This window comes from Otolemur garnettii, unplaced genomic scaffold (assembly GCF_000181295.1).
Source record: "Otolemur garnettii isolate 467f Iridium unplaced genomic scaffold, OtoGar3 scaffold00216, whole genome shotgun sequence".
In the NCBI taxonomy this organism is placed as follows: domain Eukaryota; kingdom Metazoa; phylum Chordata; class Mammalia; order Primates; family Galagidae; genus Otolemur; species Otolemur garnettii.
This window is the reverse complement of record NW_003852611.1, coordinates 1,316,443-1,339,529: the sequence shown is the minus strand read 5'-3', so window position 1 is coordinate 1,339,529 and position 23,087 is coordinate 1,316,443. Positions and strand designations below refer to the sequence as shown.

General features: G+C 38.9%; 1 protein-coding gene across 1 annotated transcript in view; it reads left to right on the top strand.

Moving 5' to 3' along the window:
• Nucleotides 1–23,087, top strand: part of IL1RAPL2 (interleukin 1 receptor accessory protein like 2) — a 1,213,983-nt gene that overhangs the window by 482,833 nt on the left and 708,063 nt on the right. The gene's annotated exons all lie outside the window — the stretch shown is intronic.

Below are 23,087 nucleotides of genomic sequence, written 5' to 3'. Positions count from 1 at the left end.
GGCAGATTACTGTGGCATCACAGCTCACAGCAACCTCCAACTCCTGGGCTCAAGCGAGTCTCCTGCCTTAGCCTCCCAAGTAGCTGGGACCAGAGGTGCCTGCCACAATGCCCAGCTATTTTTTGGTTGGAGCTGTCGTTGTTGTTTGGTGGGCCCGGGCTAGATTGGAACCTGCCAGCTCAGGTGTATGTGGCTGGCACCTTAGCGGCTTGAGCCACAGGCACTGAGCCGTATTTAGTTAGTTTTTAGAGATGGATTCTTATTCTGTCACTCAGGCCGTGGCCAGATCATAGCTCACTACAGCCTTGAACTCCTGGCCACATGGGATCCCTCCTGCCTTAGCTTCTAAAAACAGCTGGGTCATACAGTTATGTGCCACCAATCTTGGGTAATTTTTTTCATTTCCTTTTTGATTTAATGTCTCACTATGCCCAGGTTAGTCTGGAACTCCTGGTTGCAAGTGATTCTCCCCTTTTCAGCCTCCCATGTAGTTGGGATTTCAGGCATGAGCAACTGTGCTTGGGCCTTCTTCATCTGTGAACCCCACTAAAATGATATAAAAGGAATAAAAGAGTAAAACCCATCAGAGAATATGATGACTAGGAGAAAACAGCAGACCAGAGGTGGCAACAAAAACTTGGAAGGTGAAAAGCACATGGACAAATGCAGACTCTGGAAAAGTAAAGCCAAAGCCTGCAAAGGAGAGGGGTAGAAGCCCATTCCTACCACAGAACCCAAGAAAGCTTCAAAAGTTAGAAATAGCAAATGCTCTTACGAGCAGAGCAGTAGTGTGAGACTGAATGTAGATGGCCTGATGAAATGGATTTAAAGCAATAAGTTAGGCTCCCCAGGCCCAAATTCCTTTGCAGCCCTGTACTCCTGGCTGCTTCCTCCACTCCCATTCTGGTTGGAGACAAAAAGTTTATAAAAGATTTATTCTTTTTTTTTTTAAATATATCTCCAGCCTGTTTTTTTTGTATTGTACCTTGCATTCATTTATTTACTATTATTTAAAATGCTTTTTACTTTTCAGAAATACATAGTCTCCAAACCACTTCTCATTTCCTTTTATTTCATTTTATTTTAGTTTTATTGTTTGAGATTCATTGAGAGTATAAAGAATTAGGTTATACTGATTGTGGTTGTTAGGTAAAAGTCTCTCTTGTAAATGTGTTCCGCCCCTCCCCAAGAGGTGTGCTATACACCCTGACCCACCAATCCCTTCATGCCTCCTTTCTCCCTAATTCCTCATTCCCCTTCCCCATCCCTTGTATTAGCTCATCTCCTGCCTTCAAATTAGAACTGAGTACATTGGATTCTTGTTTCTCCATTCTTGTGATGCTTTACTGTGAAAAATATGTTCCACTTCTATCCAGGTTAATATAACTGCTGGTGGGACTACAAACTAATATAACCTTTTTGGAAAGAAGTATTGAGAATCCTCAAAGAACTCAAATTAGACCTCCCATTTGATCCTGCAATCCTATTACTAGGCATCTACACAGAAGCAAAAAATGCTTTTCTCATAAGGAAATTTGCACTAGACTGTTTATCACAGCTCAATTTATAATCGTCAAAATGTAGAAACAGCCGAAATGCCCAGTGACCCAGGAATGGATTAACAAGCTGTGGTATATGTATACCATGGAATACTATTCAGCCACTAAAAAAGATGGAGACTTTACAAAAGGTTTATTCTTTGCAGAGGCTTAACCCTTAGAGTCTAGGCTCAGGGACATCACACTCAGGTAAGGACAGAGGAGAAATGCCTTTTAATGAAAATAGAGGAAATAAGAGAAAGCCCGCATATGGAACAGTGAGCAACCAGTTGCCTCTCCATACTCAGCTCCCAGAAACTGGCAGCCAAGCTTGTACCATGATATAGACTGGAGCTGTAAGACAGAAAACTCACTCTAAGAACAGTACCTCCCAGAGGAACATGAGCCTGATAGCATGCTGATATATATTTGTGTATTCAGAGAAAGCTTTCAATTCTTTTAAAAATTTAGGGATAAATTAATTATAAATAGGTAGAAAATGAAACAACTGTAAAAACAAGCCAATTAATGAACTCCAAAAATTACCAAAAAAAAAAGCCATACAAGGAAAGAAAGGTATCATAATAATGTGGGTAGCTCACCTATAAATAATGTCACATAGTCATCATGATGAAGCCCTGTACTAATTTAACCAAATACAGTGTATGCATTGGGTGGATAAGACCATTTAGAACAGCTAATTTCTCTTCTTAAAATAGAAAGTTAGGAGTTACTAGCTAAACCTGAATTTTAGAAAAATAGCAGTGTGAGCATATAATTTAGATATGTGAAGGCAAACACCAGAAAAAAAAGAGCAAGGCTGCATGTCGTTTGTTTTGGGGGAGTAGGTATTAGGAGGTGAAGAGGATGGGGCAGGGAATTGGTCTTTTCGTTATAAGCCTTGTACTTATACTTGACTTTTCAAGTAGGTATATTTATTACATACATTAAAAAATAATTCTTAAAAAATTATGTTCAACTAACCTTTGGTATTTCCTACTTTGAAAATTGGATGAGTATGAAAAAGATTACTACTTTTTTGTCCTCAGAGCTTGAACCTTACTTTTGTTCAGTAGACATGGGAAAGAGGGTGCATTAGGACCTCTAGGCCCTTGTAAACTCCCTAGTATATGAAGTTCTTAGGCAATTCATGTAGATAGTGTAAACTGTATTTAAAATTGGATTGGGTGTGTTTATTTCCTGTAATATGACTGTTTTTACTTTTAATATTGCACAACATTCACATACGTGGTAATTTTGAACAATCAATGGAGAGCAAATATGGCTTGAAGTAACCAAAAATTGAAAGCTACCTTAAGTAATGATATCTTGACTCAGGAGAGAACTTCATTTGTCCCATGATGGACCATCATGCCATCTCCCAGTACAGACTGTACTCGCTTGCTTATCTGAATTTCTCCTTGGATTCCAACTTGGATTTCCCTGTCTTTGCTTAATTCTTAGTGTTTAATTAGAAATTCAAGTTACCAGTTCTTGCAGGCATCCCTAGTAGTATCTCTAAAATTCTAGACTATACTGATTTCTTCCTTCTTGGTGAATCCCACTGCTAATTCTTTTCAGTTTCTCATACCTGTCTCTATCCAGTCTCTGCAGTATATTCAGTGTAATGCATTCCAATAATGAATTATACTTGACTCATTAAGAAACTCAGGTTTAATTTGAAATACAAGAAGTTAGTGACCATCCATATGATATGATAGTCTTGCTTACTAGTAGATTTGAGCACAGGGCTGATTCTTGTATTCTAACTAATTCAACTCTAGTAGACACTATCTCCCTTTCATTGTTCATTCTTCATGTTGCTTCCTTTACCCTCCAGGCATAAAAATTTTTTATCATTTTGGTGCCAGATGTAGTAAAATGGCCAACAGAAGTAATTTGTCTTGGGTATTTCTTTATCTTGTTTATTCTGCTCCCTTTCTCTCATTTGGGAGATAGACCTTTTCTCATAATCTTAAACTTCATCCTGCCCTCTCCCTTCACTCCTGTAGACATTCCCAATATTGTTACTTCACACATGGGAAAGCTCCTCCTCCTATACCTAACAGAACTTAACTGTCTGGATTTCCATCCAGCTTGGGCTAAGTTCTCTTCCACGGAATTGAAACCGAAAACCTAATTCAAATGGTAAGGGTTGAGATTCCATTAATGTAATTCCTCTCCCAGGTTATAGCTGCATTTCAATGAGCTCCTTCTCTCTGCATTACCCAAAAAAGAGGCATAGAAGGTGTGTGTGTGTGTGTGTGTGTAGGAGAAGATATTGAATAGTGAATAATAGATGGCAGAGGAGGACAGGGGATGGAAAATATTGCTGATGCTTTTCATTTTTCTCCATGTTTACGAAGTAGGAAATATCCCCCTTAGTTCTTTATGGAATTTAGACTTAATTTTAATATTTGAATTTGGCTTGGAAGCGATGCATATCTAGTGAACACCATTTATTATTATTCAAAGAAAGTATTACCGCTTTGGTAACTTGTATTTCCTTAAGGCTTCCTTTCTTTCACATTTCTAATAATTTTGAACTCTCTCTGCTATGCCCTTTTACTCTATGTAAAATTGGTATGACATTTCAGCCAACAAAAACAGAAAATGATTTTAATTAATTAATTAATTAATTTTGGGTGGAAGCAGAGTACACTTCTCTGAAATACTTATTTTTGGTTGATAATTTTTTTTTTTGAGACAGAGGCTTATTATGTCACCCTTGGTAGAGTGCTATGGCGTCACAGCTCACAGCAACCTCAAACTCTTGGGCTTAAGCAATTCTCTTGCCTCAGCCTCCCAAGCAGCTGGGACTACAGGTGCCTGGGCCACAGCGTCCAGCTATTTTTTGTTGTTGTTGCAGTTGTCATTGTTGCTTAGCAGGCCTGGGCCTGGTTTGAACCTGCCACCCTCGGTACATGTGGCTGGTGCCATAACCACTGTGTTATGGGCGCTGAGCTTGGTTGATAATTTTTGATGTTAACTTGAGCATTATGGTTTCCAATCCGGTTGTGAATGATACAGGATTCCTATGCTTTAGGGGGAAGATTTTAGAAGGATTAAGTGTGAATAACTCTTCATTCATTGGTTTTCTATTCTAACATGAGCTCTTTGCTTATTTCAAAGCACTAGCTGTAGCTTAATTTTTCTCAGAGTGAGTGATTTAGGATTATTTGAGCAGGCTGGGTAGTCTCCGATTCAATCCTCAAACGTTTGAAAAGGAAGACAGTGTAATGGAACATGGGTGTGCTGACTGACAAACAGTCATTTGCTACCAACAGGAAAGACTGGATGGTATAGGAAATCTGTGGTGTCAAATTATGTGAAAAACGTGGTTAATACGAGAAAATAAACTTTTTTTCTGGGAGCCAATAGACTGAGGGGGAAAAAAGAGCAAGAGGAAGAAGTGGCAGGTAGACAACAAACCTAATAATAGAATGTGGACTCCCCAGACTGAAGGATTTTTTGTAGAAAGGACTGCTTGGACCACCCTTGAGACCAGTGCCAATGCAGAAAATGAGCACGGTGCCGGAAGAAGAATTGGAGATGACACACCAGGCAGTGTGTCCATTGTGCTAGCGCAGGTAGAAGAGGAAGAGGGACTGTAGCTGTGAAGGGGACGAGTTAGTTCCCCAAAAGATATTAATGAGGTTTTCCTGACATGTGTCAGGAAGCACAGGCGATAGAAGAATCCTTTTAACAATGGAGCAATCTGTTAAGGAAGTGTAAAGTTTTGTCATACTATGTCAGTACTTTTTCAATTGGCTTGATATGTTTTCATGGTTAATGAATTAAATAAACTGTCGGATTTGTTTAGGGCAGTACTGTCCAACAGTTCTACAATGTGTGTTACAGATGTAATTTTAAAATTTCTACTAGCCAAATTTAAAAATGTAAAATAAAACATTTGAAATGAAATTGAATAATTAAACACAGTCTGTCAAATCATTCTAACTAATCAATATAAAAGTCATTGATGAGCTATACCACTTTTTCACACTCATACTTAGAAATCCAACATGCATTTTATACTTCCAGCATATTTTGCTTTAGACTAGTCTCAATTCATATACTCAATAATCACATATGGGTAGCAGTTGCCATATTGGACGGTGTAGGTTTAGAAGAATCCATCTTTCTATCATCACCTGCTAAATTGTCTTTTTTTTTTTTTTTTTTTTTTTTTTTAGGCAGAGTCTCACTTTGTTACCCTCAGTAGAGTGCTTGGTGTCTTCATTCACAGCAGCCTCTACTCTTGGGGGGTTCAAATGATTCTCTTGCCTTAGTCTTTCAAGTAGCTGGGACTACAGGCACCTGCCACAATGCCTGGCTCTTTATAGAGATGAGGTCTCGCTCTGGGTCAGGCTGGTCTCCAACCTGTGAGTTCAGGCAATCCACCTGCCTGGGCCTCCCAAGTGCTGGTATTACAGGTATGAGCCACTGCACCCCTCCTCTCCTACATAGTCTTAAAAACAAACCAAAATTTGACCACACTGCTAGATCTGCACTACCTAATACAGTGACCACTATCAATGTGCAACAACAACAAAACAAAATTAAAATCAAATGAATTAAAACTAAAAATGTAGGCTGAGTGTGGTGGCTCATGCCTGTAATCCTAGCACTCTGAGAGGCCAAGGCAAGTGTAATCCTTGAGCTTAGGAATTTCAGACCAGCCTAAGCAAGAGGGAGGGCCTCACTACTAAAAATAGAAAAACTAGCTGGCCATTGTGGCAGGTGCTTGTAGTCCCAGCTGCTTGGGAGGAGGGGGGGGCTAATGCAAGAGGATCACTTGAGCCCAGGAATTTGAGGTTGTTGTGAGCTAGGCTGACACCATAGCACTCAACAACAACAACAACAACAACAACAGCAAATCCCACAAAAATACTAAAACTGTATTCCCTTGGTTGCACTGGCTTTTCATGTTCTGAATAACCCCATAGTTCTAGTGGTTACTCTATTAGGCACCACAGATTTAGAGTATTTTTTTTTTTTGCCAGGGCTGGGTTTGAACCCACCACCTCTGGCATATGGGGCCAGCACCCTACTCTTTTGAGCCACAGGTGCTGCCCAGATTTACAGTCTTAATGCCTCTGTCTTATAAAATGAAAATTAGAAAATAATGTCTAACTCACAGGGAATTTGTATCATCCCTGAGGAAAACGAGTACTTTTCTTTTTTCTTTTTATTCTAAAATCTTTTTTTCACCCTCTCAAGATGTTCCCATCTATCCTCTCAAAAAGCCCTTACCATAATGGCGTTGACTGTAGAGTGCAAAATTGTCCAAGAGAATTCTAAAAAATTCAGTTGTGAGGATAACCTTTCTTCATCACTAATTGCCTTTTGTCAAGTTTTACAGAGGTGCATGGCATCTTAGTTTGGAATCTATGGCGCACTTGTAGAAGGATGGTGAGCAGTGCATTTATACAAATGCTGACCTACCTTCGAAAGCATCGTAATCTTATCTAGGTGTATGATAGTTACAGAATGTGCAGGTTGGAAATTAGAAAGAAAAATGGCAACATATAGCAATACTCTTTTTTATCCCTTCTTCTACATTTTAGGCTTTTTTTTCCTCGCGAATGCTCTGGGCAGTGTTCTAACTTGGTATTTGCAAGTCAATGAATGGCAAGGCCCACATAGTGCTGTGGGAATTACATAGTCACAGACAATTAGTCTTTTAAAAGGTCTGCTGCTTGGAAATTTGCCATTAAACTCAGTATAGCCTCAGCACATAATGTAAATTTTTAATGATTATAACTTCTCTAAATTCAGCCTTTAACAAATCTTATAGTAGTGTTTTGAAACTTTTAAATCAAACATAACCCAATTAGGTTTGTATTTGATTAAACTGAACTGCCACTTCACTGGTGTTTAAATAAATCAACATTAATATGCTTTTACTACAGTAAATGAAGTTGCTTCTATATAGTTGAAATGTCAATACTCACACATGGCTCTTGAAAATTAAGTACTCCCTGCACTCTAAATAATGAATCCAGTATTAATTTGGGGGAAACTATTGATTTCCTTTTATGGGCCTGGGGGAGTGCTTTGTCCCAAACTCTACAAGTTCTTAATTAAAAAAAAATAGTAAACCAAATATTCATTGAATTTTAAAACCAGTGTGCGTTGTTCTCATAGTAGCTCTGATTAATGGCCTCTTTGCCACAAAATGCAATACAGGTTGATCCTTCAAAGGATAGCTGTAAGAAATCTTTTTCATTCTAGTAGGTTATAATTTTTAGGAGAAGGCTGGGTGCTTTGCTTCCTTATCTTACCACAAAGTATTTATATTGTTTGCCAATAATAGGTTTTCTATAGCAGATCATCTTCATCAAAGGTTAACAACTATCCAGTTAAAGAAAAATCTTGTGTTTCTTTCCATAGGTCAAGTGTAGTTAATTTCAACGTCTCCTATAAGCATAAAAACAACAACAACAACAATGTTGTTTGTTTTGGAAAGAAGACATAGTACTGCCTCCCGTTTTCCATTTCTCTTGCTATTCAACAGATAGCTGCTGTAAGGTGATGCTACATTTTCCATGACAGTAATAGTTCTACATTTCATTGGTATTCTCTCTTATGTGTCTTTTAGCAATCTATTTGATTTTTAACTGATCCCTTGAATCCTGTATAGGATGAGTCTCAAAGTACATTAAAGTTTTATTTGACTATTCTCATAGTGTATCCCTTACTTTAAAAAAGTCAAGCTTAATATATGTCTGCCTTGAACCTCTTGTTCTGAAAAGAGATGTTTACCTAGTCTCCACTAGAAGTGCTATGACTACTCATAATTAAGCTTGTCTGTGAGTCACAATAAACCTTAAACAAGAATGGCTTAAATAAGACAAGTTGCTTCTCTTATGCATTTAAGCTCAGAGGTGCCCAGCAGGGCTGTTGTGGGTAGTTCTTTATATTTCACCTCTTTTGTGCCTGACATCCTTTCTGAGCAATAACCTTCTGGTCAAAGAGGGCTTCTTCCAGCCATCATGTCTGCATTCTAGTCAGCAGGAAGGAGGAAAGGAAAGAGAAAAACAAACTCCTGTCTTGGTGAACATTCTCAGAAGTTGCATATTCTATTACAACTTATATCCCAATGACAGTAAGTTAGTCTCCTGCCCATAACTGCCTATAAGGAAGACTGGGAAATACAGTCTTTATGCAGAATGGCCATATGCTCAGCCACAAATTTGGAATTTTGTTATTACAGAACGTAAGGGATTTGGGGAACAAACAAGGTATCTGTTTAATACTGTTCTCCTGAATGGAAGTCTTCGTTGAAAAAAGACCATGTCATCAGCCTGGTAGCTGCTACTAGAAAAATAAAGCAGCTAAGTTTCTGGTCGAGCTCTCAAAAGAATTTCTTAAAATACCTTTTGTGTCTGATTGCTGTATCTTCAAGGGCCCTCTTAACATAGTATATTAAAACTCCTGCTCCTCTCATAGATCTTAAATCCCTTGGGTTTCTGCTGTTTTTCTTATCAAAACTTCCTGTGCTGCCATGATAAGAAGTCATTTTCCAATTTTCCATCTTAGCGTAATATATTATGGAGAGAAAAGAAAAAAGTTGAATTATTTTCTGAAATGCCTGAAACTTTTATTCTTTTCCATTCTGCTTTTTTTTTTTTTCCAGTTGCTATACATGGAAACACCTCCAGTGACATTAAAACTGTACTATCTCGAATTAATTGAAGTTTTAGAGTTGATCCAATAATAATGATAATAGCCACTGTATTTGGAGTGCTATGCCAATCACTGGGCTATGGATTTTACTATATCATTGAATCTTCAGAACAACTCACTGAGGTAGGACTATAGATGAGGTAACCGAAGGTGGCAGAGATTACGTAACTTGCCAATATTCCCACTGCTAGTGACTGATGAAGTGCAGAATTCATACCTAAAAAACTGAATCCACATCTCCCTTCCCTCTCCTGACCTCAATTGGTTGACATTGCAGTAAGTGGTCACTTAACATCTTCCTTGATAGGTTTTTGGAAATCATGACTTTCAGTGAAATAATGTATAAGGACATCAATTTTATCATAGCCTAATTGATATAAATAAGAATGAGGTTCCTACCACATACTTCTAGTCACATAAACACCGCTGAACCTCTAAATAAAGACCCAAAGACTTCTAATGTCAAACCCTACCATAAATGTCAGCTATGTAAATATTTAAGAAAGGTTAGTAAAAAGCAGTAAGATCATTATTTACCCAGTGATTCCAGTTCAGGGTCACAGGTGGCTAAAGCCTATTCCAGCAGCTCTAGGTGTGAGGCACAAACCAGCCCTGGATAGGTCACCATCCTATTGCACGGACATTTCACACCCACTCTCATTCATACTGGGACCAGTTAGACATGCCAGTTCACCTAATGTGCACAGCTTTGGGGTGTGAGAGAAAGCTGGAGTACCCAGAGAAACCCACACAGATATAGAAAGGACATGCAAATTCCATACAGACAGTGGCCTTAGCTGGAAATTTATTTATACTTTTTCTTATCAACATTATAAGACATTGAACCAAAGGACACTATTCAAAAGAGGTGTTGTATTTTATGTGGAAAACCCTAGTTCTGTGCTATCTGACATGATAGCTAGTAGTCACATGGGGGTATTTATGCAAATTTAATTTATTTTATTTATTTATAGTTTTCGGGTCAGGGTCTTGTTATGTTGCCCCAGCTGGTCTCGAACTCCTGGGCCCAAGTGATCCTTCCACTTTAGTCTCCCAAATAACTATGATTTTAGGCATATGCCACCATATTTGGCTTATTTACATTTAAATTGAATTAATAAAAAAATTAAAATCTTCAGTCACATATGCTGGACGTATTAGGCACATGTGGCTAATGGCTACCATCTTGAACAGTGCAGATATGAAAAACTCCTATCATTGGTATGTGTTGATCTGGATAATGCTGATCCTATCCTGGGTTTGGTTTTAGCCTGAATTATCTAGCTGTCGGTGTAGATAAGGCCAAAGAGAAACAGGTGCAACCTCTTTAAGAAGACATTCTCTGAATTTATTTTTTTGCCCCATAAAATTTCACTTCCATAAACCTTTATGTGAAACATATGAATATCCCAAATTATGATTTGATATCCCAAATTATGAATTATGATCTCCCAAATTATCACTAGCCCATTATGATTTCCTCTTATAACTCTGCTTTTTATAGAAATGTGAATATTTCACTTGTGAAAACATGTCATACCTGTAATGTCAATTCCATATGGTTGTCTTAGTCTGTTCAGGCTGCTATAACAAAATACAATACACTGCGTGCCTTATAAACAATAAAAACTTATTTCCCACAGTTCTGAAGGTAGTCAAGTCCACGATCAAGGCTCTAGAACAGGCATCCTCAAACTGCGGGCCACGTGCGGCACGCCTAGGACATTTATCCAGCCCACTAGGTGTTTTGCCTGCCGCTGCCTGTCCTGCTTAGCAGCCAGCTAGTCCTGGGGCCTGCAATCCGGCCCTCCAACGGTCTGAGGGACAGTGAACTGGCCCCCCTGTTTAAAAAGTTTGAGGACCCCTGCTCTAGAAGATTCCATGTGTGGTCTCATTTGCTTCCAGTTTCGTAGATGGCTGTCTTCTTCCTGTTTTCTCACTTGGGGTAAAAATAAAGGGAGTTCTTCCTGGAGCTGCTTTTATAAGGGCCTTAACTCAATTCCCCATTGCTCATGACCTAATTACCTCCTTAAAATCCTACCTTCTAATGCCATCTCATTGGAGATTAGGCTTCAGTATGTGAATCTGTGGGAAACACATTCAGTCTATAGTAATGATTAATATTTGATGGAACACATCAAATATAACAGTATTCATGGCATCTGTTAGTCCTTTCTTTCAACCATATAAAGGCTAACTTGGCAGGAGTTCGAGACCAGTCTGAACAAGAGTGAGACCCTGTCTCTCCTAAAAATAGAAAAATTAGCCCAGCCTTGTGGCAGACCCCTGTAGTTCCAGTTATGTGTAAGGCCGAGGCAGGAGGATAGCTTGAGGTCAGGAGTTTAAGGTTACTGTGAGCTAGGCTGATCCCCCTGGCACTCTAAGCTAGGCAACAGAGTGAGACTCTGTCTCACAAAATAAAAAATATAAAGATTATTTGGTTCTTATTATTTTCAGCATTACATACATAGTGAATATTTTCATAATGGCAAAAATAAAATAGTGAGGAATAAAAAAATACCTATCTGTATATACTAACCAAACACAATTACTCTGGTTTTATTTCATTAGCTATTTGACAATTTAATATTTAAATTAAAGGTTAAAAAATGAGTACTTGGGGGCGGTGCCTGTGGTTCAAAGGTGTGGGGCCCCGGCCCCATATGCTGGAGGTGGTGGGTTCAAACCCAGCCCCAGCCAAAAACTGCAAAAATAAAAATGAGTACTTGGTAAAGATACTGGAGATACCTGTGGATTTGGTGCATAGTCAAATGCAAAATCCGTTTTTGTTTTTTTTTTTTTAAGAATTAACAGTAGTTAAAACTTTGAAACCATTGTGGGAAAAGTGCTCAGTCTCACAAAATTACTCTCTCTTTTACTGAAAAAGCCCAGTGGATTTACCCATTTGAAATGCTATATTAAGAGAGTAGTTGCTGGTAGTTGGCCAGGAAAAGAGCAACCAAAATGGCTTAATACACTCCTGCCTTCAATTAGGCCCACTTTTCTTTTTTCAAAGGTGAAAGGAAAAACTTTTAACTTTAAAAAGCAACATTTTCATATAATTTGAACATCTATCCTTATGTGCTTAAGAAAACAGGTTCAGAAGATAAGTTAGCATACACCTTGGTTAATTTTGAAAGAAAAAAATGATGCTTTTCTTCTAGTGAGCATCACAGTCAAATTAATAAATTTCCTACTTATATATTCCTCTGAAATCACGAGCTCCAACTCAAATTAATAAAATGTCATAGTAAGGAGGCTTATAGTCCCACCATCATATACTGGAATTGTTCTCAGCATCAATAAGTATTCTGGAAAAAATAGGTTTGCAGTTCAGTGAAAGAACATCAAACATGGGGCAGCAGACTGATGATCTTACAAAGTGCCGATTCATTGTACCTCTGAGATAGAAGAGGACTTGAGGTACCCTGCATTTCATTGTCTATTTTGTGGTACAAAGTAAACTCCAAAAAGGTGTTTCATCATTATAATACCCTTACCTCTGAAGTGGTTAAAAAAAAAGCATTCTAACAGATGTGATGATCATAGCATTGATTTGAAGAAATCAAGAAATTTAAGGTTGAGAGAAAGTTAAGATCATCTGTTCTCATTCAAGAGAACAGGAAACACCCCCCCCCCCCGCCGAGAACTTATCATTGACAGTGGATATAGTAGATCAGAACATGAATTCTGAATGGAAAAATTTGGTCAACTCTAAGGTTAATTGTGGAACTTTGTCCAAGTCACTTTCTCTTTCCCTGTCCCTCTGTTTTCCTCCATTATAAAGAGAAATTAAAATCCTTTTCCATAGATCTAAGGTCTATGTGCAATTTCTTGTTTTTTCCCAAAGGTTTGTGTTGCTAGTTACTATTTAGCAGACTCTGTTTCACTAAAACACTAAATTAGTCAAAGTACATCATCGTTGTCATCATCCTCACCATTGTCATCATTAATATAAATTGGGAGAGGAACAAGGCTACTACATCCCAAACCCACTGGTACCGGCAATTCATTTGAACAATGGCTTCCAGTAAATAATTTTTTCAGGCTCAATTACATTCTTAGACATTGTAATTTTCCATCCCCTACTCTGGGTAGTGAGTGTCAGTGTATGCGGTGATGACCATGAAGTCCTGAATGATCATTATTGCCCAGTAACAATCCAATTCTGCGTACTAGACTATGCTCACTTGACCTGGAAATTTGCTTTGGCCATTTAAAAATAATTTTGAACAAAATTGAAAACAAAAATGCTTTTTTTTCGACATGTGGTTAAACAATCCAATTACCTACAATATCCTATTCCCTAAGTATAGTAGTTAATCAAGGTTTTACTGTGTATTCTTTAGCTAGTAAGTTAATTAATTGGAGCAAGTGAATTTTTTGGCCAGGCTAGATGTCTGCAGTGTTGTAATTGTTTGGGTTTTATTGTTCTCCTATAGTAAGGAGCAAAATTGCATGAGCAAAATTGCATATTTATGTTTTGCTAAGGCAATGACACTTTTTATATGATGCATATGGTCAAGGCTTTAGTGGAAGTATGTGAAACTGCTTTATGGTACACTAACTATACGATTTCCTAGTTAACCTGGTAAATGATTCCAAACCTGCCATATCTATTTCTAGAAACATTAGTAAATTCTCTTTTCCTGTCTTATTTACGATGTCAAGCAATAATCTAAGTATCTCCATATAGCAGATTTCCCTGGGGGTGAAAGGAACGGCAAGATCTTTCTGTTCATCATTGTATCTGTAGCACGGAACATAGCATCTTGACATAGTAGATGCTTCATAAATGACTAATGAAATAAACAATGGATTACAGAAGAACCTCCATAGTTGACCACTTCCCCACACTGACTACCTCCTTAAGTTGACCTTATTTACATAGACTGGACATGTACCACATATGCACATATCAGTCCAGTAGGCCTAGTTCCTTATATTGACCACCTCCATATGTTGACCAGTTTGTTATAGTGCCTTGGGTGGTCAACTTAAGGAGACTATACCGTATTTTTGAGCAGTAGGTTATTTTAGATGGTGAAGTAGTAGTTGCTCATTCAGTACCAGTTCTGTAGTTATCTTAAATTAAGTCTCTAAAATCAATTTTAGCCAAGGTAAAACAGTAGGTTATCTGAATGTATTTTCAGACTGACTTTTCCTTTCCCTCTCCGTACTGCAAATAAGAGAAAATTGTACACATCTTTGATAACAAATATCTTTCATAGTTAGACACACATGGTAGAGACCAAATTACATGTGTTTAATGAATATATTGGAAGTAAAGACAACTTTATAAAAAAATAAAGTTGTAGCTATTTTGAAAATCTTTTCCTTTAAATCAGAAAAAAATATATAATAAAACTTAGAATTAACTTAATTTAGACAATGGCAAAGTAGAGAAGTAATAGACAAAGAAGGAAAGAATTAAAACATTAAATGATTTTCTATTAAATATAAACGTAATTTGGAACAAAGTAAGGGAGCTACCATGTCAATTTCCACAATGGAAGCAAAATATTTTAATATGGGTAATCACTCAGACTATTTTTGGCCTAACTAACTTTGGTCTTTGAACAATGTAGGTGTTAGGGTTGTTGACCCCCATGCAGTCAAAAGTCCACTTGTAACTTGGCTCTCCCCCAAATCAACTACTAGTTGTTTACTGTTTTTTTGTGTATTTGTTTGAGACAGCGTCTGGCTCTGTCTCCCAGCCTAAGGTACCAGTGCCCCAGCCTAGTTTGTATCCACTTCAAATTCCTAAGCACAAATAGTCCTCCTGCCTTAGTCTCTCCCAAGTAGCAAGGACTATAGGCATGCATCATGATCCCCAGCTTATTTTTCTATTTTAGTAGAGATGGGATCTCTTTTGCCCAGGCTACTCACAAATCCATAACCTCTAGTCTCAGTCTCCCAGAATGCTAGGATTATAGGCATGAGCCACCATGCCTGGCCCTAATTGTTTACTGTTCATGGGAAGCGTTACTGACAACATAAGTATTTGATTAACACATATTTTGTATATTATACGTAGTATGCATGTATACTGTCTTCTGAAAATAAAGTCAGTTAGAGAAAAGAAAATGTTATTAAGAAAGTCATAAGGAGTCAGGCATCTTGGCTTTCCTGTAATCCTAGCATTTTGGGAGGCTGAGGCAGGTGGACTGCTTGAGCTCAGGAGTTCTACAGCCTGACCAAGAGTGAGACCCTGTCTCTAGTGAAAATAGAAAAAATTAGCCAGGTGTAATGGTGGACACCTGTAGTCCCAACTACTCAGGAGGCTGAGGAAGGAAGATTGCTCGAGCCTAAGAGTTTGAGGTTGCTGTGAGCTATGATGCTAGGGCACTCTAGCCTAGGCTACATATTGAGTCTCTGACTCCCCCCACATCCCCCCAAAAGAAAGAATGAACGAAAGAAACATAAGGAAAGGAACTGTATTTGCTATTCAATCAGTAGAAGTGGATCATTATAAAATTCTTCATCTTCTTTCTACAATGAAGAGGAAGAGGTGAAGGAGGGGTTTGTCTTGCTGTCTCAGGGGTGGCAGTGGCAGAAGAGGAAGAAATAGAGGCAGTGGAATGGGAGGCAGAGGAGACGGGAACACTCTGTATAACTTTTTCTGAGAAAAATCCACATATAAACGAATTACGTAGTTCAAGTCTGTGTTGTTCAGTGGTCAACAATACTTCCTTCAAAGCTTAAAAGTGGCAGGGTAGGATGAGAGCCATGTCAGATCCATGTGGACCCCTGACAACCAAGAACAAAGATGTTCGTAAATGCTGACAGATAATTATCAATTGTTACTTGAGAGGTAAATGCAAATGTGCATGCCCAGGACGCTCTTTATGATTGTTGACTATCCCAAAACCAAGGTGCTAAAGGTGCTCTTTGTGTTAGAAGGGCTCCGTGTCTCTCTGCCTTGTCACCAGGTACTAGGAAAGAGTCTAGTTTTACCATCATCTACAGTATTGTCCATTTACCATGTGGTAAACAATAATAGGTCTCTTCTGCCATGGGCGGTATATAAGCTAGGCCCTTTGGCAGCAGAATTCCAGGCTGGTCTTTATGGACTTGATATTTGCTATCATTGATCTCTGTGCCAAAGCATCTAATGAAGAAACTGGCTTTATTTACCTTTGTTATATATTTACTAAGTTCACTGCAAGTACATTCTTAGAGTTTCTATTTCTTTCTGTGAAAGTGCTAGCCAGTTTTCTGCTGCAATCTATATGACAAAATATTGGAGCCACCTGGTCCAAATAGCTACTATGTAGGTATGAATTTTCTCCATCTGTCACCTGTCAGTCAGGTCCCTTTGACTGAAAGGGAAGCAAACCTGTAGAGCTTCTACAACCTGTAGGCAAGATGTACTAACACTATAAGTCAAGAAGCCATTTGAAAATGATTAGAGGGCTCAGCGCCTGTGGCTCAAGTGGCTAAGGTGCCAGCCACATACACCTAAGGTGGCAGGTTCGAATCCAGCCTGGGCCTGCCAAAATAACAATGACGACTGTAACCAAAAAATAGCCGGGCGTTGTGGTGGGCGCCTGTGGTCCCAGATACTTGGGAGGCTGAGGCAGGAGACTCTCTTGAACCCAGGAGTTGGAGGTTGCTGTGAGCTGTGATGCCACGGCACTATACCCAGGGGGACAGCTAATGATTTAGGGGAAAGTATGTTTCATGTTATATATTTTTATGGAAACTAAAATAGAACCAAAATTTGCTGGTACTTGAATGTATGGCTCAAGAGTGTCAGGTCCAGTTTAAATAACTATTAATAGAAAGGTCAGCCATTGGTAACCATTTGAGAATTCACATGACATGCATGGAAAAGATACTGTGGGGTTTCCATTTTGGAAAAAAACTGGAGCATCTCAGATGGGGTTTTCTGAAAACTAGTGGTTACAAAAATGTCTCCTGGATGATTTGAGACAGGATCCACTGCTTATAGGCTATTTATATTGATGTTTTTTATTATTGGAGATTCATTGATGGTACAAAGAACCAGGTTACAATGATTGCATTTGTTAGATAAAGTCCCTCTTATAATTGTGTCCTGCTCCCAATAGGTGTGTCACACACCCTAACCCCCCTCATCCTCCTCTCTTCTCTCTCTTTGATCTTCCATTACCCCACTCCCTTCCCTCCTTCCCTCTCTCTGCTCCCCCTTTCCTCCACCTCCCTCCTTCCTTCCTTCTCTCTGCTTTATATTGATTTATATCTATCAAACTCATATAAATACTCTTATTGGCATATCATCCTAGAAATTGCTAGTTTCTCTCTCTTGTTAGGAACACCTCTGCTCCCTGCCAGGATAAGAAATGAGCAAGATATGGAGGATCAAGGAGTTGTGATAAAAAATGTTTTGAGATAAATCAAAGTTTGGGAATATGATCTCAGGAGAGGGACATATTGGCATTCCTAAAGAAGAGCATGAACTGATCAGTCTGGAGAATAGCGTCGAAAGTCTAAGTATTCAATCCCTAAAACCACTCACTTTTGTGTAAAATGCTAATAGTGGGGTTGTGTTTCAATTACTATTTGAACAAATGTTTTCCTAACTGTACTTACTTTATTTACAAGGTGCTGGGATTAAGACCTAGTGTACAAATCCCATGAGTAGCTCAGGCCTATAATCCCAGCACTCTTGGAGGCTCAGGCAGGTACATCCCTAGAGGTCAGGTGTTGGAGACCCTGTCTCTGCTAAAAAAAAAAAAAAAATAGAAAAACTAGTGAGGCGGTGTGGCAGGTGCCTGTAGTCCCAGCTACTTAGGAGTGTAAGGCTAGAAGATCGCTTGAGCCCAAGAGTTTGAGGTTTCTGTGAGTTATAACTCCATGGTACTCTACCTCAGGGTGACAGAGTGGGACTCTGTCAAAAAAAAAAAAAAAAGAAAAAAGAAAAAAAAATACCTACCACACAGGTGGTATTACCTTAAGTAGAAGTTGTATTAAATTTGGTAACCAATATAGGCTACCCAATTGTTGGGAGGAGATTCTTTTTCAGGTTTATCTGTGTGTTTGTCTCTCCTACCCCATTCTCCACTTCCCAATTGTTTTTTAAATCACTCTTGGTCGACAAAGGGGGTAAAAAGAAAGAAGTTAGAATTAGCTGAACACTGCAAGATTACTGTTGGTAGGAGAGGGGAAATACAGTTGAAGTGAGGTGCGGAGGCTGAATGGGAAGCAGGCTAAAACGAATTGGTGCATAAACTTTAGACTTTCTACTTTTTTTTTGTTTGTTTCAGTTTTTGGCCTGGGCTGGGTTTGAACCACTCTTTTGAGCCACAGGTGCCGCCCTAGACTTTCTACTGTTTTGAAACACTGATATCAACATTTCCTTTTCTATTCTCACTCTGGGAATGCAGTCTCCTGTAACAAAACTTAACAGAGAAAGTGGCCTTTGTTTTGGTCTCAAAACTCGTCTTCATCCACTTCCCTAGCCATCCTGCCTGCTTAGCACATCCCATCCTTATTATCTATTATAAATTTTAACCTCTTTACATCTAAAATTATACCTGATTTCCTGAGTCAGTTCCCTGTTACAAAACCTGCTAAAGTCATCACAACTGTGATAGAAACTAAACTCAAATGTGTCCGAAGAGCTGCTGCCAAACTAACAAGTAAGGTGCTGGTGAGGGACAGAGAAGTGGATCTTGTCAATGACTTAAGTGCCTGGGCTAACCAGCTCTATGCAATTTTTTTTTTTTTTTTTTTAGACAGAGCCTCACATGGCTCACAACAACCTCAAACTCTTAGGCTCAAGCTATTCTCTTGCTTCAGCCTCCCAAGTACCTGGGACTACAGGCGCCCACCACAACACCCAGGCATTTTTACAGACTGGGTCACACTCTATCTAGCTCAGGCTGGTCTCAAACCGGTGAGCTCAGGCAATTTGCCTGCCTCAGCCTCGCAGAGTGCTGGGATTATAGGCCTGAGCTACTAATGGGATTTGTACACTAGGTCTTAATTCCAGCAGCTTGTAAGCAAAGTAAGTACAGTTAGGAAAACATTTGTTCAAATAGTAATTGAAACACAACCCCACTACTAGCATTTTACATAAAAGTGAGTGGTTTTAGGGATTGAATACTTAGACTTTTGGCCCGGCCCGGCCTCAAATGTATTTTTAATCAGAACTACCACGGCCTGGCCTCAAAGGTATTTTTAATCAGAAACTCAGGATTGTGAAACTGAACAAGGACTATCATGAATTTCATAAATACCAATATGGCATGTAGGAGGAGTTTTGGAACCCTCAAGTCTGTGTAGTCAAATAATCCTTGTTTTGATAGTGGGTAACCTTTCCTTTGGTACCATGGCCCCCTTTTTCCTCAACACACATTTTAGTTGACTTGTATTAAATACGCTTCAGTGCAAGCGAGGCACAATAAAGCAGAATATAAAAAATAGCACCAGAAATATTACAGTAAACTTTGTTCTCAAGCTAAAGCACTGTAGGCAATAAAGTTCTAAATGGTATGCCCAAACTCTTTCAATGCCTCATTCCCTTAAATATGGTCTGGAGGTGGTGTCACGAGGGCACTTTAAGATTTTGGCACTTGAGTCCGGGCTCAGTGGCTCATGCCTGTAATCCCAGCACTTAGGGAGGCTGAGGTGGGTGGATTGGTTGAGCTTAGGAGGGGTTGAGACCAGCCTGAGTAAGAGTGAGACCACATCTCTAAACATAGCTGGGTGTTGAGGCAAGAGGATCCCTTCAGCCTAAGATTTTTTTTTTATTTTTATTAGATCATAGCTGTGTACATTAATGCAATCATGGGGTACAATGTGCTGGCAATTTGAAATATTGTCATCAAACTGGTTAACATAGCCTTCATGGCATTTTCTTAGTTATTGTGTTAAGACATTTATATTCTACACCTAGTAAATTTCACATGTACCCTTGTAAGATGTACAGTTACTCTCCCTCCACCCATCCTCCCTCCTCCTCTCCTCTTCCTCTCTCCTTTCCCCTTCTTCTCAGCCCAAGAGTTTGAGGTTTCTGTGAGTTAGGCACTCTACCCATGACAACAAAGTGAGACTCTTTCTCAAAGAAAAAGAAGGATTTGGCTCTTGGATGAACCTGTGCAGATTGGTTAGTCCTGGTGAATTGGAAAGGGATAACAGTTTGGCAAGTTTAGATTTCAGTATCCCACAGAGAGTTTAAAACTGCAGTATGAAAAAAATAAATAAATAAAAATTTAAAAAATAAAGAAAAACTGCAGTATGTAGTCATCAGTATCTATGATGATGGATCGTACCCAATGGTATCTTTAAAACTCAAGTAGAATGCATGCAGACACACACGCACAGAGGCACACACATGCAAAGACCCTTTCCACCTCCTTTTCAACCCCACTAGAGGTTTGGATTCAAACCTGAACTAAGGGGTGAGCATCTATACTTTTAAATGTATATTCTGTTGCACAGCCAAGTGTAAAAATCCCCTGGTCCAGATACTTCAATTTGTTCTGGAGCTTGATGTCATCTAGTTGCTTTATTGTGTAACACATTTATTTAACAAATACTATTAGTTAGGCATTATTCCAGTTTCTCTACAATATTAACCAATTTAGTCCTCATTCTAACCCTATGAGGTAGATATTATTATCATCATCTCCATTTTGCAGATCAAGGGAAAGAGAGGTACGCAGATTGTTCAAGATCACATGAACAATCTTCTGTCTTAATTAAAAAGACACAAAACAGTATCTCATCAAAATGTATTGACTATTCTGAAGGTATAAAGTACTGTCAATATTGTGAAATAACTGCATATGATGAGAACGTAGGTCAATATCCAAAGTGAGAAAAAGATACCTTGGTGTGATTTATGAATACCTTTTTTTTGAGACAGAGTCTCACTATGTCACCCTCAGTAGAGTGCTATAACATCATAGCTCACAGCAACCTCAAACTCTTGGGCTTAAGCGATTCTCTTACCTCAGCCTCCCAAGTAGCTGGGACTACAGCTAATGCCAGGCTATTTTTTTGTTGTAATTGTCACTGTTTAGCAGGCCTGGGCCAGGTTCGAACCCATCTTCCTGGGTGTATGTGGCTTGCACCTTAACCTCTGAGCTATAGGCACTGAGCCTGATTTATGAATACTTTAATCTCTCAAGCTCCTGAAACAAGATAAATCACTAAACAGTAACCCCTTCAGCAAATCTTTACTCTCGAAGAAGGGACAAGAACAAGAAGACACAAATCAAACATTGTAATGTGAATGTTTATTATTATTATTAAGGCATGTGACTATGGTTTTCCTTTCTTGCTTTCTCACAAATCAATCTTTCTTTACCTTAAAATAAGACTTTAAGAATATCAATGTTTAGTCTGTAATTACCAAATCCAGCAACCACAACTTCAGAAACTAGTCGATAAATTCAGTCTTCTGTTTTTGCTAATCCGTGGTGCTGCTCTAGCTTTCAAAACAGTTTTATCAGTAAAGTTAAATTAGAGAGTAATCTAGATACAAAGGGAACTAGCTTCCAGTCTCAGCTCTGGGAATCCTGGGTCCTGTGTTCGCTCTCCTCTTAAAGCCTTCATTTCTTCATCTGCAAAATGAATCGGTTTCCCCTAGAGATGATCTCTCCAAGGTCTGGACCAGTATTGTGACAAGAAGCTCATGGCTTCTGTTTCTTCCATGTAATAATTTGTTCCTGCCTGTCTCCTGGGACCTATGAGTGAGCACTGATTAGAAAGAATGTAGGGCTGTGTGGTAGACAGCTGACTTCTCTTACCTTGCAGAAATGAATCTGTCAAGTTTCATTAGTTGTTGTCAGGTAACATCATGCTCAATGATAGATTGTACCAGAAGTAGCGTTAAGTTGACATTCAATTACACTAGGGTTCTAAAGAGGCGGTGCATTCTACCTTTTCTTACATTCTTGAGAATTTGGGATGCTGCAAAACTTGTAAAATGGTTGACAAGATGCAAGAAATTAATTGTTTCCAATGCATTTTAATGCTTTCATTTGAAGGCTATTGAAGCTGCATCTGGTTTTTACCACCAATAGAAGTGTCTTTTAAAATTTATCAAGGTCAGAAGTTGTTTCCTAGAACACCTCAATGTGGCAATTGCAACTGAACCTTTGTGCTTTTATCTGGGCCAAGTTGATACCCAGTCTGTTCCTCAAGATGGCACAAAGTGTGGAGAATTTCCTTCTAAGGAAAACTGTCCCCAAAAGATTAATATTAGAGATGGTGGATAGGAAGTGGGAGAGGCTTCTCCCAATTATCCTGACCTTTTAAACAGCCAATTTACCATCTAGAAAGCAAAGGGACATCACAACATGGCTGGTGAATCAGAGGCTATGTAAATGTGGCTCAAGGAGTCGGGCACCGGCCCCATATGCCGAGGGTGGCGGGTTCAAACCCAGCCCCAGCCAAAAAAACTGCAAAAAAAAAAAATAATAATTATGTGTACATTCTAGTTCCCACACAATCCACTTTATTTATTTATTTATTTATTTATTTATTTTTGTAGAGACAGAGTCTTACTTTATTGCCCTCAGTAGAGTGCTGTGGCATCACAACTCACAGCAACCTCCAACTCCTGGGCTTAGGCAATTCTCTTGCCTCAGCCTCCTGAGTAGCTGGGACTACAGGTGCCTGCCACAACGCCCAGCTATTTTTATTTTTAGCAGTTTTTGGCCGGGGCTGGGTTTGAACCCACCACCTCTGGTATATGGGGCCGGCACCCTACTCCTTTGAGCCACAGGCGCTGCCCACAATCCAATTTACATTTATCACTATTTTATAATACTTAATTGAATCAGAGTCAGGGCATTATAAATTACCCCAAACTCTGCAAGCCTTCATCTGGACACACAGATCCAATCTGAAGATATTGTTAGC